This window comes from Nipponia nippon, unplaced genomic scaffold (genome assembly GCF_047370975.1).
Source record: "Nipponia nippon isolate SJK-2023a ecotype South Korea unplaced genomic scaffold, ASM4737097v1 scaffold_1, whole genome shotgun sequence".
Classification (NCBI taxonomy): Eukaryota; Metazoa; Chordata; class Aves; order Pelecaniformes; family Threskiornithidae; genus Nipponia; species Nipponia nippon.
In genome coordinates this window covers 119,216,096-119,226,463 of record NW_028262290.1, presented here as the reverse complement: position 1 = coordinate 119,226,463, position 10,368 = coordinate 119,216,096, and the positions used below count along the sequence as shown (strand labels likewise).

Below are 10,368 nucleotides of genomic sequence, written 5' to 3'. Positions count from 1 at the left end.
TCTGCAAAAGTACTTACTACCCTGAATTGTGTATAGTATCCAGCACATGCCGACAGTGGAAACTACAGGTACTAATTTAGAAACCAGAAAAAGGAATTGTAAGTGGTTTTGTGCGTTATCCTATAATCTCACTGTTTTAGGAAACACTGGCTAGAATGCTTCACTGGGTTAATCAACCTGGGTTGTTTACCCAATTAAAGATATCTGACTGGGCTTATGTTTCCTGATCGTTAGGCAAAAAACCCAAAGATAATCCTGGAAGATCTCTGAAGAAAGGATATGTCAAAAAGAGGTCTATATTATTTTGAATACAGTTTAGAGAAATGCAATATTTCTAGAAATCTGCAATTTGCTATACAAATTCTTTTGCTCTGGTTGAGACTAGCAGTCATGCAGTTTTCAAGAGAAAAGCTGTGCATAGAAAAGCTGAGCAAACTTATGTCACTGTTTCATGCTGAGTTTCAGGTCAGAGCTCTCTGTTTTTAAAGAGGCAAAGATTTTATTAAAGTGAGTTTCAGTTCATTTGCACAGTGCTATAAAATGGTAACAGTTAAAAATGGAGGTAAAATGCTAAGCTATGCTGCGTGTAAACAGGTTCCATGAGACAGTGTTTGATATACAACATCAGATTTTCTGTAGTCAACCTGTGAGAAGAGTAAGTATTCTTCACTCAAATAAGCTCTTATGTCTTTGCAGTAACAGTTTTAAAATCCAGATTTCCATCATTATATATCATCTTCAGAGAAGAAATCAGAGAGGCATATTCCATTATATTTCTTACTCAGATCAATCTGTAGAGATTTATTTCTTTGCTTACCTGGATCCTCTGCTCAAGTCTTCTAGTGGTTCTGTCCTTTAAAAATAGTGTATTCCATTTAACATATCCTATGCATTTCCCCAGGGTAATTTTTAAAGATGAGTACACTGGCAAGATTCCACAAGTATTTTTCACCATAGGCATTAGACTACCTAAGCAACTACTAAATGTTAAAAAAAAAAAAAAAAAGAAGAAGCAAAGATGACTTACCATGTATCTTACGGTGCAAGTGATGGCTTGGATTATTACATCAAGAGTAAGGCTAAAACGATTTGTCAGTCACAAGAAGAAGGTCAAAAACACCTCTTCCTGCATGAAGAAGGATGTATCAGTTTGAAAACTTCTAGCAAACAAATCTGTTTTCATTTAAAAAAAATCAAGGAGCAGTTCTCTTTTTTCTAAAAATGGGTCATCAGATGTTACTTTTCTAACTCTGTGAGATGTGCAGAGATGTTGAAATTGTGGAGGATCCTCCTAGGAGCTGAACTCAAGGTTTCACAACCCACAGCTGTAGTTTTAGAAAAAGGTTTTTATAGCGTTGTTTTCTCTCTTTCATTTAGCTAACATCTTCGAATCAAGAACAGTTTACATGAGGTTCATCCCCTTACATTTCTCAATCATTAAATTTCTTTTATGGTTTTTGTCCCTGAACAAAAAGTGGAACTTTTAAATAAAGCTTACACTTTTGTTCAGAATTACCTGCACTTCCCGTTGGCTTGCTCTGAGTTGCAGTCCCTGTATTTTAGGAGATTTGATTGAGTCTGTTTTTCTCTAACCTGGTCTTTTGGACTGTGTTTTTTATTTTAATCCCTCTCATAGGACTATGACTTAATATATAATTATATATAAAAAATATATAGTGATTCTGACCTTCTTTTAAAACAACACTGTTACTTACTTTTTGGAATTAAGCTTCAGAAAAGCCTGGCAGAATCTGATTTTTTATCAACTTACTTCTTTGTGGGTGATTCCTGTGACTTTTAGAGTTAAAGTGAAGCTGCACCGTGAGCAGCTTTTTAGATCCTTCTTAGACATCACAGAAACCACACAGGAGGTAGGAAAGGTACAGAGAAAACAAGAAAGAGATGGTGCCTTATCAGATGCCTGAGAAACCCTGAGAAGATAGCTAATAAAGTGCAACCTCCTCCTTCCCCTTGACATCTCTTTGGAGGGTTCTGAAGTATCTCATCCCGTCAGCCTAGTGAAGGCACTAAAGGGATGTCTTTCCTGCACTCAGTCCTTAGTATTCTTAAAAGATTTTAAAATGCCAAAAGCCCCATGGTCTTGCTTTGAATGCTGCCATTCCTTAACAGAAGTCAAGGGAATCACAGCTTCTGAGTTACATCTCAGATCTGGGGGGGAGTAAAAAACAAAAAGCTCGGCCTGTTTTCCTTGTGTCGTGGTTTAAACCCAGCCAGCAACTAAACACCACACAGCCGCTCTCTCACTCCCCCCCCGCTGTGGGATGGGGGAGAGAATCGGATGGGTAAAAGGGAGAAAACTCGTGGGTTGAGATAAGAACAGTTTAATAACTGAAGTAAAATAAAATAGAATAGTAGTAATAATAATCATAAAATAATAATACAATAATAATATGCAAAGCAAGTGATACACTGTACAATTGCTCACCACCTGCTGACCGATGCCCAGCACATCCCCAAGCAGCAATCACTGCCCCCCCTGCCAACTCCCCCAGTTTGTATACTGGGCATGACATCATGTAGTATGGAATAGCCCTTTGGCCAGTTTGGGTCAGCTGTCCTGGCTGTGCCCCCTCCCAGCTTCTCACCGGCAGAAGCTGCAAAGTCCTTGACCAGTGTCAGCACTACTTAGCAACAACTAAAACATCAGTGTGTTATCAACATTATTCTCATCCTAAATCCAAAACACAGCGCTATACCAGCTACTAAGAAGAAAATTAACTCTATCCCAGCTGAAACCAGGGCACCTTGTCAGCCGTTCTTTGCATGAGGGACTAATCAAGGTCTTTATTCCATAGGGTCAATAGATTTTTCCCTTCCTTTCCGAGTCAGCTGCTCCAATGAGCTCTCTAAGGGCTGGAGTCTCAGCATCAAAATTAATGGCCACTGGAGGGTATTCTAAGGGTATGTTCACACTACCTTACTTGATGGACTACACTAGACCCCCTATACAGTCAGTGGAAAGAGCCGCTTCTAAAAGTGTTTCGAGTACACCTAAATCAAGCTCCTAGTTGCTGCCAAACTTTGCTGCCAAAACCCTGCACTTTTATAATGAATTCTTATAATTCTCAAACAAGTTATTGTATCAAATTAATTTTTCAATATATAATTCCTAAACAGTCTACATATTGAAATTAACAGACATTTTAAGGATTTCTTTCTGAAGTCTGCTTCATTGTACACTGTTTGTTACATGTTACTGAACATACTAGAGACTCTAAAACCTTTCACAATCTCACACTATATGAACAGGGGAAACAGTCTCAAACCTGTTGTTGGACCTGTCTGTTTTTCATCAAGCGTTTGATTCTGAAATGTGCTCTCACAAAACTGATCTCAAACATTTGAACTAACAACAACAAAAAAATAAGACCTGTGGTAGGCTGATCTTCAGAAATAGTCCCTTGTTCCCACAGATTCATTGGCTTTACTAATCTGTTTCATTTTGTTGCTTACAGCTTTTCATTCTCATAACTCAGTCTGATTAGCAAGCAGAGCTGGGTGTTTCATTTACTTACTGATTAGCACCACAAGATCACAGAGGGCATTGCAGGCCAGCAGAGGGCCTCTGGCACTCACGGTTACAGCAGCTGACTAAGAGGAATGGTTTTGGTCTGCTCACCAGCTGGGTCTTATAGCTGGATGAGAGACTCTCCACAGAGGGTGTGAATAGCTGTGACACTTGGCAGCCCAGATACAGGGACACACTGGCAGCAGGCACCTGGACTGTGACTTTGTTATCAGCACCTACATGATTTGTTCAATTAGCTCTACACCAGCTGCAGATAAGCAAAGCTGCTGGCAAGTCAGATTTGATCAGGTCTTGCCTCTGGCTGTAGGCAAGTTCAGGCCACTTTTGCTGTTTGCTGGGCACTGGGGCGCTGGTGGTGTGTTGTACATCAGTGGTGTTAGGGCAAGATCTTTCTTTTGTCTCCATCTCCGCTCCCCTACTCCCCTCAGTCGCTTTCGATGGCCCCTGCAGGACTCGACCTCCCATCAAGTCTGAAGGTCCATCACAGCAGCCTGAGACCGGCCATCTTCCTGCTGCGTCACCTCCTCCTCCCTGCTGCCTTCAGATTGCCTCCATCTAGTGTGTGTGTCCGCACGGAGGTATGGACAATGCAAGTAGCACATCCATTGTTACAAGTCAGATTTTTTCAGCTTTTCTCAATCCCTTGCCCAGCATCTTTTTGAAAAAGTGCACTGCTGCTTGCCACGAGCTACAGCAGATTTTAAGAATCTTTACCTACAGGTGAACCTCATAATTTTACAAAGAAATTGAAGCTATTGTTCAGTAATAAAAGGAATAATACAGTGGGTTGATATAGCTTGGAGTTTTACCTATTATGGTTTTACTTTCAGAGATGAGCAGGAGTTATGTTTAGTGGTGTGACGCTCATTCCCTCCATAAAGATGTTCTTGGAATGGTAATGGGTTTTGTTCCTTACCTGTGGAGCTCAAGTTGATGTACTCAGCAAGTATGCAGCCACATACACTGTCAAGTCAAACTGCATTCATCAGTCTCTGCTATCTAGTGACTGATTATATGATTCATCTTCATAGTAATCAGGCCATCACACTGAAGTATCCAGTATCTAAGTGACATGGCACTCCCACAAGGAGATGTCATCATTTACATGAAGTCTACACCAGTACTGAAATGTCTACTAGGACACATACCAGATGCTCACATACCAGTGTGACATACAAATGTCACCAAGCGGAATTATGGGTACGGAAATTTGAAAATGCAACTAACAGTTTCCATTCAACTTATTACAAACTTGCACCACCTGAAGAAGAAAGACTGGGAAAAAAAGAAGGCCTAGGACAGAATGGCAGATACCTTTCTTAGTGATACACAATATGATAGTGCACAACACTCTTGCCAACGTCTATAACTACAGAAAAGCAGATCATCCTTTTCATCTGGAGAAGAGGTCTAATGAAGACATGTGAACACAGACTGGATGCATTTCTTTTTCCATTGGTTCGCCCAATTATATCTCATTTTGTTACTTGTTACATTCACAAAATCCATGTCCAAATTAGTTTAGTATTAGCATATACTTTATTTCATCGGTAATAGTCAAATGGCTTTGTTTTGAAGAGACTAAATAAAGACATCCAGCTAAAACTACTTTGTTGCTTGAGGTTTTTTTTCTTATCAGCATTTTTTTTCAGATTCTCAAGTTCTTGTGACTAATCTTTCACTGCCACTGTACAATCACACCCAGTCTTAAACATCTGTGAGGTATATTCTTTTGAGGAAAATGGGGGAGAAAACGTTATGTACCACACCTAAGATTTCTGTCATGGAGACTAGTAAAAAAAACCCAACAAAACATCTTACAGGTTCAAGGAAACTGGGTTACAAAAAACAAACTCTGAAAGACACAAGCATTTCTAATCTGGATTAACACTACTTCTTCACATGATTATTTACTGGCAGTAAGATCAAGAGTTTTTTTTCCCCTATTATTCTTCTGTTTTCTGTTTGTTTCTCTCTTGTAAATCTTGCATGTGCATCATTATCCATTGCAGCATATATTAATTCCATTGTCATGGTATTATTTTTGTTTTGGCTTTCCCCAGGCTACTCTTACTGAACTAGCTGTGTTTCCTCATGCAATGAGGAAGAAGAGAGCATTGCTTCCTTCTACCATATTTATCCAGGCTTCTGATGTATGCTGCCCTGTTTTATATGCAAGGTGTTATCATAGTACAATAGATTTTACTTCTGGGCCATAGCTATGCACTTCACAAATTTTCAGCTCTCAGAATCTCATTTTTACATAGGCCTTTAATTCTCACACTTTGCTGTTTTCGGGTACCTTTATAGTACATAAATTCTGGGTCTAGAGGTGCTGTTTGGGGCTATCTCAACTGTGAATTGCAAATACTCCTCAGTGTGCATGTAAATCCTGGACCTTTGGTCAGGCAGGCTGGGAAAATCACACACCAGATTTCTTCCCAGTGAAAACTAGGTCACAGAAAGGATGGACAGTCTGTACTATGACAGGGTATGTGCCAGGACCCAGGAATCCGAAAGTACTTTTGGGTGCCAAAGATTAGATGTAGTCTGTAATTGTCTACACCTCATGGTAGTGTCCCTGAAGGTAACGTCCAAATGGCTCCTTCACTTCTATGCACTCAGTTTCCATTCCATTCAAAAAGTCTGGCGTCAGGATAGGTTGTGTCATTAGTGTCGTATGGTTAGCGCCCTACTGGCACAACCTGGTAGACAGTTCTGCAAAGCTGATCATCACTAGAAGGTTTGTGCAGTTTTGTCCATTGGCCTGTGTATCTGATAATGCTGCCCCCCTCCAGTTCAGTGTTGTGGCCCCACCTTCCCAGGATCAGTCATTTCAGACTTAAAACCCTCAAACCAAGAATGCTCTCACTGTCACAGGAATTACAAAACTGCTTGGCAGTTACACAAACTTATACAACATTTCTTGTCCCTACCATTCCATTTTCTGAATGAAGTACAGCTCCTAATAGGCAAGTGGTGCCAGAATATGGGTACAAAGCAATGCCGTCACCCCTTATTTCTAGACAAACATCCAGTATCTGCCTGTTGAGCCGTTTAACCTGGTCAGCATCATGTCATTCTCCTGGCACTTCATTTCTTTGGTTTTTGTTAACTGGAACAAGATACCATGTAAATTTGTCCTTATGTTCTTTGTGTTTATCCCTTTCGTAATTTTCACTGGAAGGAGTGATACTTATTTTGGAGCTTCATAACTGAAAGTCTCTCTTACTCGCCTAAATCTTTTAACGTTCTGCTTAAAGTATTTATCTCTGATCTTCCTATTACTCTGGCTATTACTTTATTAACCTCTGTTAAAGCTAATAAAGTCATTTATTCCTATTTACCCATTTTCATCTACTCCTCTTCCTTTATACTCCATTTACCTTTATCTTATCTAAAATACGTACACATACGGTCACGGTTGGGTTAACAAACAAGAAAGTCTTATGACAGGAACACCCCTATGCACTGGTTACCAGAAGTTGCACTATTTCTCTGTTTGTCCATTATATACTTACCATAGTGAAACCAATGGCAGCAATTGTAAGTCTGGTGGTTGGTTGTGGGTACTGCTCAGCACTCACCAATACCATATATGCGCTTTTGCTACATTTCCTTTTGCTCCTGAGGAAGTCTGCCTGACACTTGGCAGAGTTATCTTTTTGCTGCGTGGGGCATTCCTCCCCACGTGCCTCTGAATGTGTGGCAGTAGCATCTCCTAACAGGAAGGTCGGACTCCGTCCTGTCCTGTGCAAACCAAACTGTTTGATTGGTTTCGAGGCTGTGCATCGATCTTTGTCCATGGCACCTGGGCATCCTTTTCATAAGCGTGCTGAAAGCCTGGTCAACACATTCTCTCCTCAGAAGTTCAGTGCCCAAAATTTTGAACTTGTAATGGTTTCCACTTAGCTGTTCAACGTTTGTTGTAAAGCAACAATTTAATTGTAGTGTTCACGGAGCTCCTGTCTTGAATCTTTTTGGTGTTCTGGTGCTACTTGTACACTGTCTCAAATGCTTGCTTTCGTTTCCTCAATATTTCACCAGAGGCGCTCACGTGCCTCCCATGTTAGCTTCTTCTCTGCTGTATTTATAATTCTGGTGTGCCTTGCCATTTTCTTAACATACCTTTAATTCATTGCACAGTTTCTCTGTATCTGCCTGCTTCTCTAGCTCCTACATACGCACTGTATCTTCATCGCAATGCTTTTCCCTGCAGAGCTTGAGTTATGGAAAATTTGTCTCCCATCTGTAAAATTTCCCCCATTTCTCTGCTGAGGTGACTTGTGTTCACTTTCATAGGGACTGGGGGTCTTGTTAAACCTTCCCCATGGGTAGCTCCATCCCACTGTGACCAGAGTGCTTGAAGTCCTGCTAGCCTGATGTGGAGCTACCGGGCCTGTAGCTACACCATGCTGCAGCCACATCTGACTGCCGCAAAACTATATAGAGCTTTGCTTGTCTCAGTGCAAAGTCTCAATGAAGGATCAAGGATTATCCTGCCTGGGCACATAACATAACAATAAGCTAATCTTTGGGTTTATTTTGTTTGTTTTCCTGCCAGAACAAAATAGAAACTGCAAATGAGAAAACAAAGTGGGTATAGAATTTAGTTTATCCCATTGTGGATAGATGAGGAGAGTGTGCAGGGGAGAGGAGGAGGTGTGGATCGTAGGCTGAAAAAAGGAATTGGGACAGTGGAACAGGGAGAATGACATGGTGAAGCAGAAGCATATTTCCATATTGAACTTTGAATGCTTAAAGTTCCTTACGTGTAAAACTTGGGAGATCAGGCACACCACTTTGCTGGGGTCACTCTGTGCAGTGCAAGGAGATGTGAAATTAGCTGCAGAAAGTCTATGGAGAATCCTTTCTTTATCCCAATATTAATAGAGTGCCATCTTTTATTGCTCTCCTTTATTCCTCCTCTTCTATACACATCCCTGTTTCTCCTACCTGTCAAATTTTACCCATCTAAAAATCTGTGGCCCCAGACTTTTCCTGAAGCTATTATAATGCAGTCTTCTCAAGCTTGTGGGTGGATAAAAGCTGTGCCAGCTACAGTAGCTTCTGGACTGGGCAGACAGTTTGGTTTGGTTTGCTTCACTGGAGTGTGGTATTGTGAGTGTTTAAGTCTATAGTTGCATCTTTTTGTAACCTCCATTCTGACAGCAGAGCTGACGTCCTTTTGCTTAGGAGGAGAATGTGGGCTACAGGGTATACTTTGTTTTTCAGAGACGGATTTTATTCATTTCACTGCATTAACATGAAAACAGGAAGAGATATCATTCCAACAAGAAAAGAATTTAAAACAAAACACAGCAGTAGAAATATCACAGTTGCAGCAGGATTTGTATCACACTGAACTAATTTATACTTTAATATTAAAAAGGTGCTTTCACTTTAGTGCAGTAAAAAAGTACAAAAGAAAGGAAAAATATTATTTCCAAGCAAGAAAGTTTACTGTGAGGATAGTTTTTGATCTTTTCTTTTGTGTATCTGTGGCTATTAACCTCACAAGGTAGTGGCCAGATGATAATAACTGATAGGATAAAAGCTAACAGCTAATAGAAGCAGTGCCTTGATGTTATAAGGCTAGAGAGGGAAGAGTATTTGCACCACCTAGATTAAGGCATCACATACCTAAATTAAGAGGCTAGCATTTCCAGGCTCCTTCTGTAGTTGGACAGGTAATCTTCCCCAGAGGCCATTTAAATCATATGTCTGCTTCTGACTCAGGCATCCCTTTTCCTCTACTGACCACTGTGGGACCTTGAAGACATTTGCTGTTAATTTAGGCATGTGAGTCACATGCCTCATGTTAAATAGCGTGGAATCCTCTCTTGTGTCCTTACATTTCCTGGAGGCTAGTTGAACCTGCCCCTTCAGATTTCCATGAGGAAGGCTTTACATGCATGAGCGGTGCCCATTGAAGTAAATGGGAAAAAAAGCAGAAGGACAGTTCACTTGCATAAGGAGTGCTCACCTGCACTTCTTTACAGTTTGAAGCAAGAAGTTCTTCACTGTTCCCCACCCTCCTCTTCTTTGCTAACATCATGTCCCTAGAATACCACTTTCTTTTACAGGGAAACTCCTAATGATGGCATAAATGTATGGCCATAGGACACCAGTAGACTAATGGTCTCTAGTCTTCAATTAGCATGCAGTTCTAATTGAGACACCCGTTGGCGATGGGCACTCTTCTTCTGGGAAGGCAAAGTGGGTATGTCTCCTCTGCAGTTGGCTGCTTTTGCAGTTCCAAGGCTACTGTCTGCCTAGAAGTGTGTCCCAAACATCAGCCTTACTGTATATTTGAAGAGCATGTTTTTCTCATGCAAGAGCCTAGCCTGACACACTTACTGCATCTGCCATGTAAAGTCTTCCTCTACACACATGATTTACCTGTCCAGAACTAGGGAGGGCTCCACTCAATACTGTGCTCACAGTCTCCAAAATCCTTCAGAGGGTCCTAATATTTTTCTCATACAGAATCTTGCATACCAAATACCAAGGTAATTTTCATTCTGGCCTTGCAGATCTTTTTGCTGATATGCTTTAATTGGTTAAGTGTTGTTTTCCTTGGAGGGATATGATTTGTCAGAAACAAGCTCATGTTTTTGGGGGTGCAACGTTGTCTTGTTGTGCAGTCACTAGACCTGGTGTGCGCAGTTACTTGCAAAAATCACAATGATGTTGCCCATTAAAATCCCACTTTAGAAAATGTTAGCAACCGAACAGTGATATGGCAGGCATAAAATTAAAGAACTAAAATCAAAATACTATAACTTAGCCTATAGTCAAAAGGATTTTGTTTAAAA

At 40.6% G+C, this 10,368-nt stretch overlaps 1 long non-coding RNA gene across 3 annotated transcripts in view; it reads left to right on the top strand.

Moving 5' to 3' along the window:
• LOC148057586 (uncharacterized) overlaps positions 1-10,368 on the top strand; it is a 35,505-nt gene that overhangs the window by 6,469 nt on the left and 18,668 nt on the right. The gene's annotated exons all lie outside the window — the stretch shown is intronic.